This window comes from Alligator mississippiensis, chromosome 3 (genome assembly GCF_030867095.1).
Source record: "Alligator mississippiensis isolate rAllMis1 chromosome 3, rAllMis1, whole genome shotgun sequence".
NCBI classification, from domain to species: Eukaryota; Metazoa; Chordata; order Crocodylia; family Alligatoridae; genus Alligator; species Alligator mississippiensis.
In genome coordinates this window covers 251,538,284-251,560,358 of record NC_081826.1, presented here as the reverse complement: position 1 = coordinate 251,560,358, position 22,075 = coordinate 251,538,284, and the positions used below count along the sequence as shown (strand labels likewise).

Genomic DNA, 22,075 nt, shown 5'->3' with positions numbered 1-22,075 from the left:
CCATGACCATTGGTGATATGTCAAGGAAGTGTGGGGAAGCCTGTGCCCCACCAAATTTCTGCACTGACGGTGGGGCACAAGGCTGCAACCCTGCCAGAGCCAGGGCCCAGCACCAGTGGGGGCAGTGGTGGTGGTGTGATTTCTGCACTGACCATGGTGTGTGGGGCTTGAGCCTGGTCAGAGCCAGCACCTGGCAGCAGTGGGGGTGGCGGCAGCATGGAGTTGTGCTCCCCCACTGTCAAAACTTCTGCATCACCACTGCCCATGACAGATTAATGCATCAGCTTGATCACAAAGGAGTCAGTGGGACAAAGCAGAAAATGCAAGCCGTAGATTTATTCCAAGAACAGGCCACCAGGCATATAACTCAGTGGGCTTCCTGGTTTTATTACCACTGTTAAATGAGCTTAGCAGGAGATCTACAATGAATAGATATTAACAGAGATGAATGAATAGGCAAGAAACTCATTCATGAACACTTTAAGGACTCCTAAGTAATCTTGCTTCAATGAGACGCACATTCTTTTCCATTCACTTTTCTTAAACATTCACACAAGCAAAGTTGTGCCTATACAAATGTTCATGGAAAGTGCATTGCAGACTGATAGCAGAGGTTCATTTAATTATGAAACAAAATTGGATTGACATCAAAATGAAATTGCTGTGGGTGAAAACAGGATGAAGCTTTATCCTACACTGTAAGAGAGGCCAACCCTTTGGTTAATAAGAAAAATTCTTTGGGGTAGGGCTCTGTTTATTTTAAGGCCCTTAATAGAATGAAAAGAAATACAGAAATGGGAGACCCACCACAGACCTCCTTCTTTCCCAGTAAAGGAAAGCTATAAAGTCCTGGCACACAGAGGTCTCTCCCATCATACAGAGGTCACTAGGCTAAAGAGGCCTTCATCTGAACTCTCTGGCTGCTCTCTAAGCTTCTAGAACTTCCTCTAGCAATAATCAATAGGTTATATGCCTCCTCGCAGTTAAGACAAGAAGATCCAATTGTCAAACAAACTCCTTTGCTGTCCTGAGCAAAGCACATTGTGGAGGTAGTGAGATTTCCTTCCAGGAACTAATTTTGCAGAAGGTGCTATTGGTTTCCAGTAGTCCCTGAAGGTTCAGCACCTTCTCATACTATGAAGTAATGTTAACGATTGGGGAATAAAAGCAACACCCTATGACTTGGAGATACCAATCATATTACTCAGACATGCAATACTGTACTTAAGACACATTCATGGTGAAGAGCTCAGAACTCAAGTCACAGTCTGAAACCTCTTCACATAAAAAACGTTCACTGAAAAAATTGGAACAAGAAAATTGCAGCCAATTTACGAGGAGGAAAAAGTGCTACTCAGACAAATAAATTGTTCATTTAATATGTGTGTGTTGTTTTTTTTTAATCCCAGTAAACATCAGCTCCATTTTACCAGGGTTCATCTCTAGCCAAAGGCTGATCTCATCCAGGTAGTGGGGTACATAAGAGACAGCAGTGTTTGAATCAGAGATTAAGGAAATGTTGATCTGGAAATCATCTATTATCTCCTATCTCCCTTTCTTTCTCCTGTGTTCCCAACACAACAAAAAGAACTGTTTTAATGAAATGGATGCCCCACGCATTCCACTCCATGTGCAAGGCACACCGCTAAACTTTCCCTTGTCCTTTTAAAAGAGAAAAACAAAACACTGAATTCACAATTCACTGCTTGGGAGAGAATATGTGAGAGATAAGCATATTAGTCGTATTGCTTAATGCGCTGCTGGAAGATGCTCCAAACATTCTGGTGATGATGACAGTAGTATCAGAACACACTGTAGAATAGAATAGGATAAAATCATCAGTGTACTGACGGAATTTAAGATCACATCTACAATTCCTTTCAATGGCTTAAAAAATAGGGCAAGGGGACAACGTTCAAACATGTTTAACCAAGAAGTCTCGAAGGCAAGGATGACAAAATACAGGAACAGGATTAACATGATTCTATGATTTACTAATGATCCCACTTCCAGGGCTCAGGATACATTAGGAATGTGTAATGCTCAGTGACATCCACAGGTGTCAGTGAAGTACTATTATTTCGGTGTGTTCTCAGGAAAATTATAGAGCTTAATAGATGTGCATCAGTTTGAAATAATAAAATCCAAGGTATTGAGGGTGACTCTCCTTGTACAACTTATAAATAAGTCCCACCACTACATTTTATAGCCTTTCCACACCATGTGTCCTAACCCACGAAACTGTCTTTTTTTCTCCCTGATTTGCATTTCCCTGCTCTTCCCCACACCATCTTTTCATGCTTCAAGTCATTCCTTCTTCACCCTCCCAAGTCCCTTTGGTGGTCTTCTCCAATTCCTGACATCTCTGCCCACCTGAAGGCCACCTCTGCTAGTATTGTGTCATTCCCTTACACTTCTCTCGTTAAATAGCAAGATAAATGTTGCCATGTGTTACTAAGACTGCCGGTTTGCTGCTAATTGCCATTCCACAGACTGCTGCAGGAGCTGGGGTACAAAAAGCTACAAGGTGTCAAGATGGGCATTACTTAAGCTTCAAAGAGCTGGGAGTTGGATATCACCTTTCCATCAGGGGCAACAGTAGCACCTGATAGTTTTTTGTTTTGGCTCTACAGGGCCTACATTAGACTAAACTGCTGTCACTGTGGTGAAATGAGCATGCAGCAGTTTCAAGTCCTATTTTGCAAAGGTGTTGACTCCTGAGAACACTCAGCTTTCACAAATCAGCCCAGAAATCCAAGAGACTATCACCTGTCCCATGGGCAGATCTAGGATTTTGAAAAGGAGGGTGCAGATAGTGTGGCACATCATCACATATAACACAACATATGCTTTTATCAAATTAAACAGAAACTAGAAGCTTTACTAATATGCTAGGGGGCACCATTACAATATTTAGTTTAAGATCAAAGCAAAAACAAATAGAACAATTGGAATGTGCACTAATTTGCTAGATTATATACAAAGTTAAAAAAAACCCACAATAAAACTTGGTAAAAAAATAGTCAAAAGATATTGGGTCATTATTCCCCATAGTCATTATAGTTAAACATATGTCTCTTATTCAGATTCTTAAAACAAAATATTGCCTTCTTGAATTTCTTGACAGTGCCTCCAATATTTCACTGTCAGTCATTTCTATGCCTGAGTTGTTATTGCCAAACCTCAGTTAAAGTTTTTAGCTAGAGCTGAAAACAGTCTGCAGGACTGTGAAACAGAAGAGAGACATTGCCAGAAATGTGTAACAGACAGGTAAATTGCAGAAGAAAGGGTAGTTTGGATAGTGGAACATCAAGATCATTAAAACCAATTGTTAAAGATCATTAACACCTTTGGAATAGAGAAAGATTAGGAAGATCAGGAAGATGATCATGAACCATGAAGTCAATTGACTCTCTTAGCACTGCCTGAATAGAAATGACACTGCTTCTCCAAGGCAGCTGATTTTAAAGTCTGGGTGGAAGTCAAAAGGGGATGCAGCTGAACTGCTGTGCCTCCCCTGGATCTGTGCCAGGTCTGTTCTGTCTTGTTATAATGTTATGTGTTATTTGGGTTCCCTTTACTAGATGTTGGATTCCTGTTTTGGGGAAAGTGGTTTGTCAATATTTAGACAGCTGTAGGAGCCAAAGACTGATGACTTACATTTTCAAGTTTTAACGGATTATCATTTATTCTGGAACACTGACAATCATTAGCAGTAGCAATCCCTTGCAGTCAAAGATGATTGTCTTTCATAATTGGCTTATCTGTGGGTTCAAAGATAGCCGACAAGGCCAATCTAGGATCAACAGGTTCTATTGCAACTTGGGCACATGTTTCCTTGAGGGGTTGGTGGCTCTGGATTCATGGTTCAGGCTGTGACATGCTGTTTCTACAGCTTCTGCTTTTCTATCTCCTATTGTTGTCATGAGGTTTCAAAGTACTGAGATCCTTGCAACAGACTCTTCATTCATTTGGAGCAGTTTTCCCCCCCAAATTTATGTGAATTTTGCATTTTTTCAAGTTGGTCTGGAGGATGCATTTTTTCAAGTTGGCCTGGAGCATTTTTTCAAGTTGCTTTCTCTTCCCTCTTCTTGAGGATATGCCTTAACTGATCTGTGAGAATAAAATTTGCTTCGGGAGCCTGAAGTCAATCATCTGTATGATGTGGCTGGCCCTGTAAAGTAGATGTTGCATGATCATTGCCCCAGAGCTTGTGATGTTTGATTGTAAGATGATAGCATCAGTGTACCTGTCTTCCCACTGGATTTAAGGATCTTCCACTGACAGCATTGATGGTACTTCTCCAGTGACCTGTATGCTGTCCATGACTCGGCTCCACACAGCAAGGTAGGGATTATGACTACTTGATAAACCATGAGCTTGCTTTCAGATCTGGTGCTGTGTTCTTCAAATATCCATTTCCACAGGTGTCCAAAGGCTGCACTTGAACATTTAAGGTAATGTTGGATTTCTTCAACAATGTCAGCCTTCCACGAGAGATGGCTTCCAAGGTACAGGAAATATTCAACATTCTCCAGAGTCTTCCCATAGATCTGAATTACTGGATCTGGGGACTGTGTATTAAGAACTTGTTGATGAAGGACCTTAGCCTTCTGAATGTTAAGTTCATTGAAAAAATTAGAACAAGAAATTTTTCAACAAAAAGAAATGGTCCCATTTTTTTGAATGCCTTGGTAAAGGTATCAACGATTGCCTGGAGATCTGCTTCCAAGTGAGCCTGCACTACAACATCATCAGCACACTGGAGCTCAATGACTAAGGTCGGGGTAGTCTTGGTTTTGGTTTGGAATCGGCCAAAATTAAATAGCTTACCATCCATTCAGTAGTTTAGCTCCACTCTAACTGGAAGCTTGTCAGTCGTCAGATGTAATATTGGGGTAAGGAATCTTGAGAAGAGTGTTGGAGCGATGACACAGCCTTGCTTAACTCCAGCCTTAACCTCAAAGGCTCTGTGACAGATCCATTACTGAGAACCACAACCCACATACCTTCATGAAGCAGGCAAAAAATGGTGATGAATTTCACTGGGTATCCATACCTCAAAAGGATCCTCCACAGCACCTCTTGGTTATCAGAGTTAGAGGTTTTTGTGAGGTTAGAGGCGGCCATATAGAGAGGTTTATGTTCTTCCAGGCATTTTTCCTGCAGCTGGTAAGCAATGAAGATCATGTTGGTTGTACCTTTTGATGCCCTAAACCCACACAGATTCTGGGAGAGCCTCTTCAGCAAGTGGAAGGAGATGGTTCAGGAGGCAGAGACAATTCCCAAAATAGGATGCTAGTGATGTTGAAGATCAATATCAAGACTTTAAATCACATTTGGTATTGGAAAGGACAGTGTGCAGTACACTGGTGTGGTGTATTCTCATTAACAGAGTTTGCTTGGGTCCTCCAGTGCAGTGCTGGAGTCAGATTCACACCCCTAAAGACACGTTAGGAGAAAGAAACCCAGGATCAATTGTCATAGATCAACTGAGGCTCTAGCCACTAGTTCACTTACTTCTTACTTAAAAGTCATTTGACTTCTCTCAGTGTATAAAATCAGAGCTAAAACTTACTACCTTTGCAGGGTTACTATAAGATGTTATTACTGTTTATATAGTATTATTTATTGCTTTGTATTATTACTGCACTCGATGGGGTTGCACTGGTACAGCCAGAATAAGTGAGTCAAATGAGGTCTGTGGTGTTCCCACCATCCTACTCCTACAGTCATAGAACATTTCTTCTTCTCCATTCATTGCCTTCTGTGATACTGACTTACCACCATTTTTCCATACTATTATTTGCACATCCAATTTGCCCAAAATATGTAAGTTTGGGCCAACTTGATTTTCAACAAATCTACTTTTCACCAATAATATTTCTGACATAAGCATTCATTTTCATTTCCATCCAGGAGATTTTAAAAAGTCTTCACTAGCACCACATTTCAAAGGCATCAGTTTTCTTACCAGCAACATGAATTTCCCCACAATTCATACAATTAGTTGCTATAGATTCCCCCTGTCCCCTTTCTCAGGTGTATCAGCACACATTTTGACATGCCATTTTTCAAGCTTTCATGACAGAAACCATGGCTGGTCTTCTTCTTAATTCTTTGGAACAGCCTCCTTGATGGATATGGATGATCCCGGATAATTGAATTAATCTACTTGATCAATAATCATGGTGCTCTCTTGCCTCCTTTTTTTAAATGAAGTCAATACCCACATATTTTGTTTTTATTCTTCATTAACCATTTTTCCAACTCCAACATACAGAACACTGCACTGATGGTTGTAGCAAAGAGTATCACCATATCTGAGGTTAGTTAAAGGTGCACGCAAATGAAAATTTTCTTCCTTGTGGAGTCTTTCCAGGGCTTGTCTCTTAATAAATTCTGCATGTATGTTGCAAAAGTCTAGAGACAAAACACACCTTCCTGCTACTTGTACCATAGTCTGTTATTCATGGTATATGTCATGAGTTCTGAGAGGCTTTGGAATCCCTAAATCTAATAAAACACTCCAAAGATGACAAGGTTGGACAGCATCTGTTACAGTCACCTAGAATAGCTCGGTCGAGTTTCTAGAGTTGAGGGCCCTAGTGGGTTGTCAGAAGCAACACAGAGGTTAGGAGCTGAAGATCAACAACCAGGATATCAAGTCAAGGAGCAGGAACAAGAGACAGATCCAACATATCAGGTTGGGGTCAGGTACCAAAGGTCTATATTTGAGACATCAAGCCAGGGGCCAAGAACTAGAGAAGAGTAAGAACGTGGTGTGATTAGGAGCTACCTCCAGGAAGACAAGGCTGGAGGAGTAGTAAGGAGTCAGAGCCAGGAACCAGAAATTAGGTAAGCCAGGGCAGGAAATAGAAAATAAGGTGAAGAGAAGTGAATAATCTGGGTGCTGCTTACAGACTGGAAGCTTAGTGCTTTGGTCACCAGAGGTCAGATTTTAGGGCAGTCCCTTGAGTTCAGAGCCAGGGCCAGTCAGGCAGATGGCCTATGTTAGCAGGGCCCACTAACTTGTCAAGCCACAGAGCTGTCAGCAGTTATATGTAAACAGGCAGAGTTAGAATAGTTCAGGGTCAGAAGCTGAGAAGTAGGGTCAGTAGCAAGACAAAGATCAGAAATCAGAAAAAGATACCAGAAGCACAGGAACAGGTAGTAAACACCGGGACCAGAATCAGGGCAATCTATATGCACACAAGGAAGCTTGCCACGTACACAGTTCACCCTGTCTGCCCTACTGTTGTTAAAGTTGCGTGTTTGGGGTGGGATCAGCTTTCAGCAAGTACAATAGGTAGTGACAGGATGACTCCTTATCAGTTGGCATGGTGACTTATCACTGGAGTAGAATTTAACCCTTACAATATCAAAAGCTTTTGAGTGGTCATTGAAACGTGTAATCAATGGGAGACAGAAAAACACTAGCTGTTCAGCAAATGTGACATGTTTGTAACATGATCACATGTGTATCATTCCCTTTATGAAATCAGGTTGTCGTAATGATAGTTCTACTGCCATCATTCACTTCACGCAATCCTGGGTTATAAAGAGCTTACATAGACTATCAGGGAAATAGTACAATTGTTACAATACTCTGTTATGTCCCCATTCTTTGCTAAAGAGAGAAAGGTTCTGTTTGTCCAGCTAGTCATCCAGTTTGCAAGTTGTCCATATGAAATCAATGACATAGCCGCCAATCACTTTGATTCTTCTGCTAGTATGTTATCTATTCTGGTGTTCTCCCAGGCTTCATTGTCTGAACAGCACACGCCACTTTCTCTCATAGAATTGATGGCTCCAGCTCCATACTCTCATTTCTGTCATCCTGCATTGTGAGCAGCTCTGATGAGGCATACAGCCTGGCACAGTACGCTCTGGACCAGTGTTTGACATCATCACTTTCCACGAGGACCCTGCCATCAGAATTTTTTATTATATCCAATCACAGAGGAAGTCTGACATTGTGAACATACCTTTTGCATTCAAACTCCCCTTTGTGGTATTTGAGGACCATGCATTTTGCCCCCATATATTCCCTTCTCTTTTGTGTACCTTGCCTTTGGATCTGTCTGCTCTGTTCTTTGCTCTCTCTAAGGAACCAATAAAATATAGATCAAACAACTGCAAAAGTAGGACTGTGTTTGGCCAAGGGAAGCCAAACACAACTTTTTAAAATTAAGATAAGGTCTCAGCAGTGAAAAAACACATAACCTGTGCCAGAATGGAGCTTGGTAATTGCTCTCTATGTTTGAATCTTCTTAGCATAAGTATAATGAGAGCCAACAGAATCACATTATCTTTTGGTGCCCTGATGCAAAGCATGCCCTAGCTCCTTGCAATTCCCCTAGGAATCTGTTGGGGGGGAGGGGGAGAAGGGTTGTGATATTTAAAAATGCAAATAGGTTTATGTGGCAGGCGAGTAAGGGGGTGCTCCTGCAACCATGTTCCAGGCTCTGAGTGCCTCCCTGGGGATGCCTCACGTCTGGCCAACCCCCTTCCTGGAGCACAGCTGCAAGCCTGGGGGTAATACCACCACCCAGAGTCTGAACCGATCTGGGACCTGCGCCCTCTAGGAAACACAGGCCTAGTAGTCCTTGAGGTTACTTGACTCACTGCAAGAACTTGGGGTGCTTTTCTCAGTCTGAAGCACAAATAGTGGTCCCCCTTAGTCAGCTGAACCTAGGGGACCCCAAGGCATAATCTAGAACCTCTCCCAATAAGTCTTCCATGCTAGGTACAAAAGAGAACTTTATTGGCTACAAGAAGTAGATTTGCAACAGGGTACAGGGTAGAGCAATATTAGAGAAATACCTTAGAGCAAACAGTGGCATGGTAGTCGTTGATTACGCATCTGAGGTACTGCAAGCTATGTATCTAGTTAGATCTCAGGTAGCTTGCTCATGAGTATCATACAGAGGCAGGTGGAGATTTTCTCTGGAAGCAAAGAGTTCCTTGACCATGAGTTTCAAGAGAGAGAGCGAGTTTCAGATGGTCCAGCTTCTCTCTGAGTAATTATCATGGCTACTGCCCCTCCTCCTGGGCAGTCCTTCACTTATATAGCCCTTATGACCTCATTTACATGATCCAATGAAGGCCAGCAACTGTTGGCTGCCAGCCAGCCAACCAATTTGAAATGCATCACTGGTTGCTGGGTAGACTGGTTGGGTCTTTAGCCCCCTCCCAGTCATGTTGGCATTGCTTAGAACAATATGGAGCTTAAGCCCCCACCCAGGTATGTGGGGCCAGTCACGTAAGCAGAGGAAGGAGGTTTTCCCCTCCCTCAGGAATGTATTCAGCTCAGGTTACAACTCAGGGTTACTTGAAGCTGATGGGGGCCAGAGGGTGTCTGCCCTCTGCAGTGACCATGGTAACCAAATTGTCAGATGGCAGAGTTTGGGGAGAGACAGAGATGGTATTCTGCCACAATTTAAGCAAGAGTTCTGATACCAGACACCACTTTTTCACAGAAAGGTTTGTCTTTACTGCTTTCGCTTGTTATCTCAGGTTAAAATGCCGAAGATACTCCACTAGAACTAGACTAGTTTGGGGGAGAGCAGCCACACTGTAATTGACTGGGTGCTTACTGCCCACAATCCTGAGCTGAGTGAAAGCAAGGTCATATCCCATGGTTCTCAGTGCTATATTATTCCACACTACTCCAAAAAACTTCTGTGACGTATTTTGGGAAAACATTTATGGACTTTGTGCACTCTGAGGGAGTGGTATTCATGTAGGAGCTTACTAAACATATGCTGCATAGTTGTATAATCTCCCAGGTGTTTCTAGGCTAGGACCACAAGCACTGAGCTTTAGGAATATACTGCAGTGCAGGCCTATGATTAAGCAGCAGCAATCTCGAATTTCTGTGAGGAAGGCCACCACCTTGGACTTGCATGAAGAGGCTGCCACAGCCTTTCAGGTTGAGGACATGCAGATGAGACCTGCCGTAGAAGTGCAATAACAGCTAGCTATTGCTAACTGGAATCTGGCTGCCCCAGACTGCTACAGATAAGCAACCATCTAATTAGGCGCACACAATTCGTGAGGTGGTGATGAGTTCTGCTAAGCACTAATTATGGTTTTCCCATGAGTGATGCTACTTGTTAACATCCTTACATAGTCACAAGCTATGAGCACATAGAACTTTCCATTGTGGACTAGGGTCCTGGATAACACATGCTCTCTCTAGCTATGATCTAAATGCATGCACCAAAATTCATTCAATTATTTTAACTACAAAATAGTATTACTGAAGGTTTTTGCTGGCATTGGTGGATCATCACTAATGGAGGTCCTAGGACATAGTTTCATAGTTGGTAGGGTCGAAAGGGACCTTGACAGATCATCAAGTCTGGCCCCCTGCCATGGCAGGAAAAAGTACTGGGGTCAAACGACCCTGGCGAGGTGTTCATCTAGCCTCCTCTTGAAGACTCCCAGGGTAGGAGCCAGCACCACTTCCCTTGGAAGTTGGTTCCAGATCCTAGCCGCCCTAACTGTGAAGTAGCAGCTCCTGATATCTAGTCTGAATCTACCCTCTGCCAGCTTGTGACCGTTATCTCTTGTCACTCCTGAGAGGTCTCGGGGGAACAGGGACTCCCCACAAACCTGCTGATCCCCTCTGACTGGTTTGTAAACAGCCACTAGATCCCCCCCTCAGCCTTCTCTTGTGGAGGCTGAACAGGTTAGGTCCCGTAGCCTCTCCTTGTAGGGCCTGCCCTGCTGCCCCTTAATCATGCGGGTGGCCCTCCTCTGGACCCTCTCAATGCTGTCCACATCCCTCCTGAAGTGCGATGCCCAGAACTGGATGCAGTACTCCAACTGTGGCCTGACCAGTGCCACACAGAGGGGGACGATCACCTCCTTGGACCTGCTCGAGATGCATCTGTGGATATATGACAACATGTGGTTGGCCTTCCTGACCGTGTCCCCACACTGTTGGCCCATGTTCATTTTGGCATCAATAATGACTCCAAGATCCTTTTCTGACTCTGCACTGATGAGAAGGGAGTTCCCCAGCCTGTACGTATGCTGCTGGTTCTTCCCCCCCAGGTGCAGCACCTTGCACTTGTCAGTGTTGAAACCCATCCTGTTCTCATCTGCCCACCCCTGTAACCTGTCTAGGTCCAATTGCAGCCTGTTCCTTCCTACTAGCGTGCCCACTTCCCTCCACACCAGAGTGTCATCTGCGAATTCGAACAAGGTGCTTTTTACCACCCCTTGCCAAGTCGCTGATAAAGATGTTGAACAGTGCAGGTCCGAAGACAGAGCCCTGCAGAACCCCACTGCCCACGTCCCTCTAGGTCGAATAGGGCCCATCCACCACCACTCTCTGGGTGTGAACCTCCAGCCAGTTAGTGATGCAATTGACTGTGTAGGTGTCAACTGCCACAGTCCCCTAGTTTTTCTAATGAGAATGGGGTGAGAGACAGCGTCGAAGGCCTTCCTAAAGTCCAGAAATGCTACATCCACTGCTACCCCTGCATCTAAGGATTTTGTGACCTGGTCATAGAAGGCCACCAGGTTGGTCTGACAGGACCTGCCTCTAACGAACCCATGTTGGTTGCCCCTAAGCATAATCTCCCCTGCTGGCCCCTTGCGGACATGTGCCAGGATAATTCTCTCAAAAAGCCCAGGATCGAGGTAAGACTAACTGGCGTATAGTTTCCTGGGTCCTCCTTCCTCCCTTTTTTGAAAATGGGAACCACATTGGCCCTTTTCCAGTCCTCTGGCACCACACCAGAGCACCACGAGTGTTCATAAAGCCATGCCAAGGGTCCCGCAATGACCTCTGCTAATTCCCTCAGCACTCTGGGGTGGAGATCGTCAGGACCAGATGATTTAAATACATCCAGTCCCTCCAGAAGTTCCCTGACTAGATCCTCACTGACCCTAGATCTGGGTGCACCTCCCCTGGGGCCTATGGAGGTCCCAGTGAAGGGGGGGGAGGGGGTGACCCAGTCCCTGCTCAGAAAAATGGAAGCAAAGAAATTGTTAAAAAGGTTAGCTTTGTCGTCTGGTGCAACAACCAGATTTCCTAGCGTGCCTTGCAGAGGCCCCACATTACCCAGTACCTTCTTTTTATCCCCTATGTATTTAAAAAAGGACTTCTTCTTATCCTTGATCTGGGTTGCTAGTCCCAGCTCCATTTCCTCCTTGGCCTTCCTGACCACCCCCCTACAGCCCAAGCAACCGAGGAATAGTCCTCCCTGGTGATGGCCCCTCCCTTCCATTGGGTGTACACCTCCCTTTTAGCTAGGAGACATTCCCGTATGCTTTTTGTGAGCCATGGGGGCTTTTGCACCCTCTTGCCCCCTTTGATCCGTGTTGGGATTACCTCCCTTTGGGCTTGGAGGATCATCTCCTTAAGGAACTACCACTCTTCTTGGACACCTGACTCCTCTCCCCTCCGGGACCTCAGTGCCTCCCCGACTATTCTCCTTACCTCATTGAAGTCCGCCCTCCTGAATCCAGGGCTGCTGTTTTGCTGCAGGCTTTTGCCGTCTTGCACTGGATGGTGAATTCCAGCAGGCGATGATCGCTGTCGCCCAGGTGGTCGAGCACCCGCAGACCCCTCACCAGGTCATCGCCCGTGGCCAGCACCAGGTCTAACAAGGCATCTCCCCTGGTGGGGCTGTGCACATCCTGGGTTAGATGGAGGTCCCGTATCTCAGCTAGGAATGTACATGAGCGGTCAGACCTGGCTGACTGCTCTTCCCAGCAGATGTCTGGAAAGTTCACGTCACCCATGATGACCACGTCCTTTGACCTAACTACCTCTGTGAGCTGACTTAAGAATTCCCGGTCTAGCTCTTCCCCTTGGTTGGGTGGTCTGTAGTAGACCCCCACCATTAAGCCCCTTTCCCCTCGACTTCCTTGTATTCTAACCCAGAGCACTTAGTGTGCCCCTCATCTGACCTTGTGCTACTTGTTGAGGATGTGTATTTCTCCTTGACGTAGAGCACCACACCCCCACCTTTCCTCCCTGTCCTATCCCTCCTGTGCAGCCTATAGCCCTTGATATTCACCGCCCAGTCGTGCGTTGGGTCCCACCACGTTTCTGTAAGCCCCACTATGTCTGGGTTGGTGTCAGCTAGCAGGAGGGTAAGTTCCTCCTGCTTGTTCCCCATACTACAAGCATTTGTGTAGAGACATTTGAGGCCTCCTGAAGATGCGTGCACTAGCTCCCTAAACTCAGTACTGCCCGGGCCCCTGTTGCTTACCTGGGTATTTGTTCTGCTCGTCATCGGTCTAGGCTGGGCTGTTCTTGTGGGTGACGCTTTGTTTCGTGGTCCAAGGCTTCCTCCGCCCCCGTCTTCCCCTTCCCCTGAGAACACAGAATCCACAGGCAGAATATATAATACCAGAGGTTTCCAAAGGCCAAACCAATCAGTGTTGGGAAAAGCAAAAACGTTATTCCTTCCAAATAAAATGAATGCAAAGGCAGAGTCTTTCCTGCTGTCATTTTGGAAGATTCAACATGCACTACTGTCCCCTAACATCAGAGCACCTGGCATAAAATGGTTAAATTACACCCTGATCAAGTGCAGGATGGATGCTGAATGTGTATTTGAATGAGTGAAGGTGACATGGCACTGCCTACAGATACGTTTGGCATTAAAGATAGTGTAGCCCATAGATATCATTGGGGCAAACTATACTCTGCAAAACATTAGGGCAGGTGCAGGAGAACTAATTAAGTGAGGAATGCCTTTGGGTTGAAAGGAGAAATGAAAGAGAAGGAAAATGATATAGTCCAAGCAGATTGCTGCACAGTATCAGTTTATCTAACAAGGAAAACACCCCTTGTTCATTTGTTGTGAAGGTGATGGTGCAGTAACGCTGTGTTGTGAAGTAGCCCTTGGCTGAGAAGAATACTGCTAGTGTGGAAAGATGGTCTGGCTGCCAGAGACCCAATCCCATTTTCCCCAAACAGCTTCTTTGCCCCCAACTGACCAGCAGTGGGAGACCTGACCTGAGTCCCCACTGCTTTTTCCATGACCAGCCCCTAATTTGCCTGCCTGGCTTGGACAGTGTACTTCTACAGTGGAAACATTCTCTGAATGAGAATTTATTGTGGAGTTGATTACCCCTCCCTCTCTAACTCAAAGCACTCCTACAAATCAAGAGATTAAACAAAGAAGGAAAATTTTATCATTAGAATCCTGGTGCCTTAACCATTTACCACTGCAGCAGTGAATATTAGAAACAATACAGCTGGGTTAAGGAGAGAACACCACCAAAAATACCTACAGCACTAGCGAGTTAACACTGAGACGTTAAGGAATTCACAGCCTTGCTGCTGTACGTGGCTCACATTGGAACAGTAAACAATAGCATTTCATTTCTGTTTAAGCTGATGTGACACACACAAGAGGTACAGTGCCAGTATATACAGTCAGGTCACCTTATTGCTGTTCCCTCCCAGCATAAGACTGCAATGATGAAGGCAAAACTGACCATGAGCACTTCCTGCCATGCACTGGCTAATCTACCCCGCACCAAGGCTTGCTGACTGCAGCTTATACTACCTTGTGGGAGAAATGGCTGCAAGATCATGCTGCTTCTGAACCTGGGTCAGTTCAAGAGCAATGTTGTTTCAGTTCCTGCTGACCACAGTGCCCTTGAAGCTATTTAAACATGGCCACTTGCTGCTGGTTCTCCTCAAGCTGCTATAGGCTGCCTGACCACCCCACAGCACAGTTGTTGGAAATATACTGGGCCACTTGGCACTCTGTACCATCCTCTTATTTATTCCTACTGCAGCAATGAAGAGCCAGTCATATTTTCTGCCAAAGTCCCAAAGGACATTGATAAGAAGGTACTCTGCTGTCTGCTTCCTCCTGCTTCTTTGATTCTACCCCTTAGTGGACATGGCCTGTTGCCTTCAGCGGGGAGGATGGATGAAAAGTAGACAGCCAGATGGGCCTTTAAAGAAAAGCACTACATCCGTCTCCTTTTTGCTCATCTGTTAAAGGTATCCCCTTTTAACTTTCTGCATCACAGCCAGATGTAAAATGAAACTTGTCTCAAGGCCTTTCTTCCCCTGTTAAGAAAACTCTCCACTTTGCAGATGCTGACTTCCAGGATTCCTGAGCCCACTAACAAAGACCTTTATTTGTACTGAGTAAAATGGTTTGGGGATCATGAGTGTATGGTAGGGGCAGGAAGGGAATTCCAAAATAGTATTAACAATGAGCTTATTTGAGATGTGGCAGCATTGAAAAATGTTAACCTGCTTGAAAAACTTCAATGGAAAAAGAACAATTTTTCCAGCCCTCAAGAAATCCCTTGATTCCTGCACAGGCTTCCTTTTATCATCCCTTGAGTAAGAATGTGATGACCAGCAGAGGATGGTCAACTATAATGGACAGTGTGGAAAGATTGGGATGCCTACAAGACTGAATATTGGGAAGTCTGATTTATGAAACTGTCTTTTCTAGATAATTCTACAGGAATAAGCTAAAATTTGGGCCACCATAAACAGGCTGCTATAATCCATCAAATACAAAATGTGCCTTTCTGCTCCCCCTCCTCTTATCTCCCAGCCCCCTTTTACATCAAGGAAAGGCCTTATAGTAGATAGATTTCCTGTCTAAAAATATGTTTCCCCGCATTAGGAAACTACCTTGGATGCCATATGGATGCCAGGGTGGTAAGCAGTGGAGATCAGTGTGGACGGGAATGTGAGAGACTACTAGTTTATGTAGAGATGAGTGTGAGGGCAGCTTCTTACACCCAGAAAGCAAAAGTTTTGGGGCATTTATACACATGCTCCAGGAGGCAAGGAGGCTGCTTAATTAGAGAAGCTCCATGAGCCACTCTAATTAAAGCATCCAGAGTGTCATATGTATCAGCATCCCCACGCTGAAAAATGGTGGCAGGACACTTTAATCAAAGTCATTCAATGAGCATTGGTTAAAGTGCCCCATCACCATTTTTCAGTGCAGCGACACTAATACATGTGATGCTGGAGTCTGCTGAAGCATGGTAATTTCCACGCTCCAGCAGTCTCAATTAATCAAGTCATTACAGCACGTCAGAGCAGCCTCAATGAATGTGTATAGGCACACTGAGGCCAGGCCTCAGGATGGCTGCAGCGGGTGGAATGACAGGATTCCCTATCCAAAAAGAGTGCTACAACTAGCATTAGCCCCCTCTCCCACTCTTGGTTTCAAAGGGTCCCATGCCTGCAATGATGGGCCTTCTCTGATTTCTCCTCTAACCAAAGCAACGGCAGAGAGGTGAGACCTTCATGGCTGAGGCAGGGCTGGTTCAGCTACCACTTTTTCTATGCCCCATTCCTTAATTTCCGACCTAGAATCCCAGCTGTGATCACAGCAGCTGTGGCTACTAGTGAAGAACATCAGCTCTGCCTCGTTTAATACCATGGCAGCCAGTGACAGCCCCAGTTTCATGTCCCCCTCCAAAGTTCCCCCTCCATCCCCCGGTTACTCACCCACAAACTACCCCAGGGACCTGTATAAACATAGCTGGGTTCTGAATTCGGGACAATGAAGAACGCAGTCACACAAGCAAGTGTAGAGCTCTGGCTCTTTGCCCAATATACATCGTCTGGAGGATTTAATATGTTCCCAGTATTTGTGGTAAGGACAACTGATTCCCTCATTAAGATCTCTAAAATGTCACCATATGCCTGTTGCTTTTAGATCTCTGACTGAAGCTATAAAATCTAATGTCACCCCGCAACTTAACAGGAAGTTTGATGTCAGCTTCAAGCAAAGAAGCCACAGGCTGGAAAGGAAGTCTCTCTCCCAGTTACTACTTGACTGAACAAGAGCAACACCAGAACTAAAGCAAATGCTACAGGAAGAGAGAGGCATGTGCAAGGTGAGGTACAACCAGCAAAATGTGATACGTCTGCTGGCTGGAAGTCGCTTCTTTTCTGGAAATATGGGGGATAGACACTAGAGGGGAAATTTTGGGAAGACTTTGGGGGTTTCCTATCTTTCTAGTGCTCTGTTGTTACCAAAAACCCAGTACTGTTTGGTTTTTTAAGAGACAAGTTCATGGGCAACTGGTGCCTCCTGAGTCAGGGGGAGCACATGCCCCCCCAGTGGCCAGTCAGTGACCAGGGGCAGGGGGGAGGGTCCCACAGCCGATCTCGCCAACTGGGTAGGGGGGGACCCCAGAGCCAATCTCGCCAACCTGGAAGCGTGAGTGGGCCACCCAGAAGTGCCAGCGGCACTTCTTCTGGCACCCCCACTCCCCGGCCAGCACTCACAGGGGGGGCACTGGCATTCCTGCTTGCCCACTCTACCCGTCATCTAAGCGGGGAGCACTGGCCGTCAGGGGGTGCACCAGCACTCTCAGGGGGTGCACATGCACCCCCATGTGCCCCGTATGCATCACCACTGGACAAAATTACAGCCTATCTATAATCAGGACTTTTTTGCAAGCCGAGACACAGAAATCAGGGACAGTAACAATTCTCTTAGTTTTACCCTTTTGTATACCAAATTAAGATATGGTTTGATTACATTTTCCAATGATCCTCAATTCCCTCTCAGCAGGTAAGGTATTATTACTACATAAGTCAGAAAAGGCAAGAGGCAGGTCTATAACCCAACCTTTTATTGATTACACCCCAAAGCATAAGAATAAGAACTTGTCTCTATGCCTATCTAGCTACCTGCAACAGCACAATAGAGTCTCACCTATACCAGCTGGGGACGATACAGGAGGGAGGAGGAAACTCGCAGCAGGGTGTCTCAAAATTCCAGGGGTCTTCCCAAAATTCCCCCTCCCCCCCACACCATTTACATCCAGTATGCATATGTGACTTATTAAACTAAATATTCTGATTGGTGTTACACAAAATTTCTTTGTTTCACTAGGACTTTAGGAACTTGACTGAATCAGTTTTCTTGTGGACCTGGAAGATTCCAATTAGCTGAGGTCTGCATCCTTGTGAAAAGTACAATTCTGAGAGAGAGAGAACTTCTTATCACTTTCCCTCACTATCTGGGAGTGTTATTAGCCATGTTCTGTTTCTTTTAATTTGCTGACCAGGCCAGTTGCAACTTCTGCACAGGTTCTCTCTGAAACAGGCTTTGTGACCTGCTCTAGCCAAAGTTCTGCAACTTAGCATAAGTCCCTTGAAAGTGGCCAAGGCGGACTACAGGTTAACGAAGATTCATCATAATTGCAATAGGATTCTAGCTGACTGCATACAACTCAATTGTTATCAAAAGGTAAAACATCAGTTCTTACTTCTAGCTGTTGTTACATACTTTTTCAAAAAGCAGTTATTCATTCTTGCCTTGTCTAACATTAGTGGCTTGATAAACAGATTTTTATTCTATTTTCCCAGGCCAGTGCTTATGATTTAAATGCAAGTTTATTGATTGTTGATCATATCTCATCTTAAGTACATGTCATTCATAACTCAGGTTTTTGCTAGGTCCATATTCTGCACCTGTCAGTGTAGTCTGTCAGTCACTGACCATGTCCACAGCCTACAGTAGCTGAGTCTCCATAGCATTATCAGCCTAAGCTTCAACTCACTTCTGCAACAACAGGCCTACTCAAACAGGCCAGCTTGAAGCCTCACTTAAGTCAAACTGAAAGTTTGTATGGACAACTCTCAAGCTACACCTGGAGCCAAGAATGCAGTCCAGACAAGTCCTCCTGCAGTGTGCAGCTGGATTAGACATAACAGCTGGAATCTCCCGTGCAGCCAACCCAATACAGTTAGCTAGTTTGATTTGTTTTCTCTGTAACAAAAATCCCAGTATAAATGTGTATAGATGTATGTGTGATGGACGAAGTAGCATCTGGCTTTCCATCATAGTCTAATTCCTTTCAGGCTAAGGTCACCTCAGCTCCCTATTGTCTCAGACTATTGTCTGAAGGCAAGAAATCAAAAATAACATCAGCACCAGCCCCACTAGGCTTGCTGAGATTCATGCAGAAGTGAAGGAGCAAAATAAATCTGAGCCAAGGCCAGCACATGTATATGCAAAAGCTGGAATGAAATCATCTGCCAAGAAAGACAAAGGAACAATGGAAAGCTTAAAAGTTCTAGCTGGCAGTATCTCCTGTGGTGTGACTAATTTTGTAACACATGCTGTTAGGAATCCTGCAGCAAGTTTCCAGAAATCTTGGAATAATACTGGGAGAAAAATACCCCAACAGTCTGACAGTCATACAGTTGGTGGGGAGGAGATCGCTTATTAAAGAAAACAGAGGGTTAATAAACTGCTTTATGGAAACTGTAGGGCCCAGTATCTTGTATTTTATATTGAGCTGTTCCTCTCTAAGGATTCCTAGAACATGACTGACTATCCTTACATATCTTCATATGAACTACTTTATGTGTCACTGAAATATAGCTGGTAAAATAAAACAACTGTTTAATAGCACACACCAATACAGGATGTCAGGAATTCAAAGCCATATTTTCAGCACACTAGAGAGACTGAGGGAGAAAGTAATTGATCCTGGTGCCAGTTTCAAGACAGTCTGGTCCCCAGCATAGATTAGATTACCTCAGGCTGTTTTAACCTCCACTGCAAAAGTACAGAGTCCAGGGTCTATTCCAGCAGTTGAGGATTACAGGAAAAGCAATGTGCCATAACAGCATCCTCCTCCCAGCTACAAATCCAACTCAGGGCATCAGGCTGGGCTTAGAAGCCACTACAGCTGCTTGAGAATTCCCTAAAGCAGGGGTATCAAACATATGGCCTGCAGGCCAGATCCAGCAGGCAGAGGCGAGTCATCCGGCCCTCACCACTTCTTGACATGGCTGCAGGCAGCCAAGGAGTTAATATCACTGCCACTCAACCACATCACTGTGGCTGCTGAAGCTGCAGTGTCAGTGTGACTGGCACCTAGGGGGTGAACACAGCTACACAATTTAGGAGTTTTGAATGCCACAGAAGTCAGCAGCGTTCACCCCCTGCCTCCTGGCCATGCTGGCACTGCAGCTCCAGCAGCTGTGGCTCTGGAGAGGCAGTGGTGCTAACTCCTTTGTTGCAGGTGCCAAAGTGGTACAGCATGGCTGCAGTCCAGGTCCAGCCTGTGAGAAGCCTCATGGTCTGGATATGGCTCACAGAGACAAATGAGTTTAACACCCTGCTTTAAAACAAAGAGACATGCTCCACTGCTGTACCGGCTATCGGGCAGATGTGCTCAAACCTAGTGGACACAAGGATCAGATCCCTTCTACCCAACTGAAAGAACAGAGGGAATTTAGATTGGAAAAATGAAACGATTCTAGCTGCAAATTGATCAGGGCACTAGAGTAAATGCTTCTTATACCAGAAGTGCATAGAATCTTATAATTGCCACATTGGTAACAAGCTCCAGTTTACACCAACCTAAATGTGGTGCTTCACATGCGGCATCTCCTCATGCCATGCTGGGCCATTGAGTCATTGCTGATTCAAAGGGGAAAATATCACATACAGAATCATCAATGCCACTTCCTGTAGTTCTAGGCTATTCTTGGGATGTCCCCCACCCAAGTCTGACCAAGCCTTGCAATACATGGCCTGTGACAACTAACAGGCCACATGCCTACAGACAGAAACATCTCAGGACACTTTGAAGCTACCAAACTGTGCAAAGTGAATGCAGCTATCACCATCACCTCTTAGAAGGACCATTTTAAAACACCAGCTTAAGTCTATCTCAACCATGTACTTGGTCCAATAAAAGCTTTCACCTCTAAAATCCCAGTCTCTCTCATATTTCCTGGACCAATATAGCTATGACATCATTCCAGCACTACTAAAGCATGTCTGAACCCAAGTCCAATACTAAAACTGGTACTTACTTTGATAGTGAGTCCTAGTCCTACCTCAAATTGTTCAAAAGCCTCTTCTTCCTTCCTTTCTTTCTGCTTAAGGATTAAATTCACTCATACTCCACAACATACAAGGAATCAGTATAGGGTAGCTGGAATGTTCCTCCTACTAAGTCCAAACACCAGATAAGAAGTGTCCCAGGTAGAAATGTTACAATCTATGCATTCTCCTTTGCCTGAGGAAGGCTGAGTGAGCCTGAAAGCTTACAAATAAAGAAGATTTATTGCAACTATTTAGTTGGTTTAATAAAAGATATCACCTCTGCCAAGTGTTCTGCATATTCTGTGCAATTGTAGCATTTGCAGTCCCTCACATGCCCACCAGCTCTGGCAAGCTTTAGACAAGAGCAGAAGCCCAGCTGCCACCAAACATTTCCTCATTGTGCAGATGCAGTAGCTGCAGAGTACTGTGCTATCTCCCTCTATGGCCCGTGATCTCCATCCACGCATAGTGGAACCACAATTGTGCTATTGCTTTATAAGCTTTGCAGGGCTGCATGAAGGGGAAGGGCTGAGACAGTATTTGCCCCAAAGTAGGAAAGTATAACAGATTCCATAAACATTACAACAGGACAATGAATGTTACCGCACAATTAGTCACAGTGTGAATTCTTCTACAAACATTTAGTTTGGCCCACATACTACAACAGACATGCCGGTACAAGACTAGAGGTGTGCCAGTATGGAAATACTGGGAGATCTAGTATCCCAAGCCGGGAAGTAGTATCAACATATCACCATTGCCAGGAGCCATTAAGTGCTCTGAAAGGCAGCAGTTCTCCAGATGATTTCATACACTCACATAGTCAACATTTCAGGCACTACCCCATCACCCCTGACTGGAAATACACAGTGTACGACCAGGAAGAGATATTCTGAGCTAGCTGAGATCACACTGGTATACATGCCAGCTTCAGTTCTGTAAAAGGTTTTCTCCACGGACCTAGTGAGCCTGTATGTAATGATACACTAATGTGGCTCCAGCTGCCTCAGAAAACTCTCCAAATCACATAGCCTGGGGTAGGATGCAAGGGAAGTCACAGAAAAAGGTCCTTTCTGCCATCCAGCACCTTTCTCCCACCATGTCCCTGGAAGCCTCCCTTCCATTCCAGTAGGCTGAAATATGTGGGCCTCCTCATACTAAGAAGTGTGCCTCCTCATAATAAGAGAGGCATAGCCCCTCAGGGACTTTCCTTCAGTGTTTATGAATACACAAGATATTTGCTGCAGGTT

General features: G+C 45.0%; 1 long non-coding RNA gene across 1 annotated transcript; it reads right to left on the bottom strand.

The window, feature by feature from the left end:
- Nucleotides 1-332: 332 nt before the first annotated feature.
- Nucleotides 333-20,909, bottom strand: LOC132249600 (uncharacterized). The gene is made up of 4 exons (XR_009461105.1): nt 20,813-20,909; nt 13,236-13,339; nt 12,458-12,646; nt 333-10,897 (listed from the first exon to the last, which is right to left on the bottom strand). It is a non-coding gene; the product is annotated as an uncharacterized LOC132249600 (long non-coding RNA).
- Nucleotides 20,910-22,075: the final 1,166 nt, after the last annotated feature.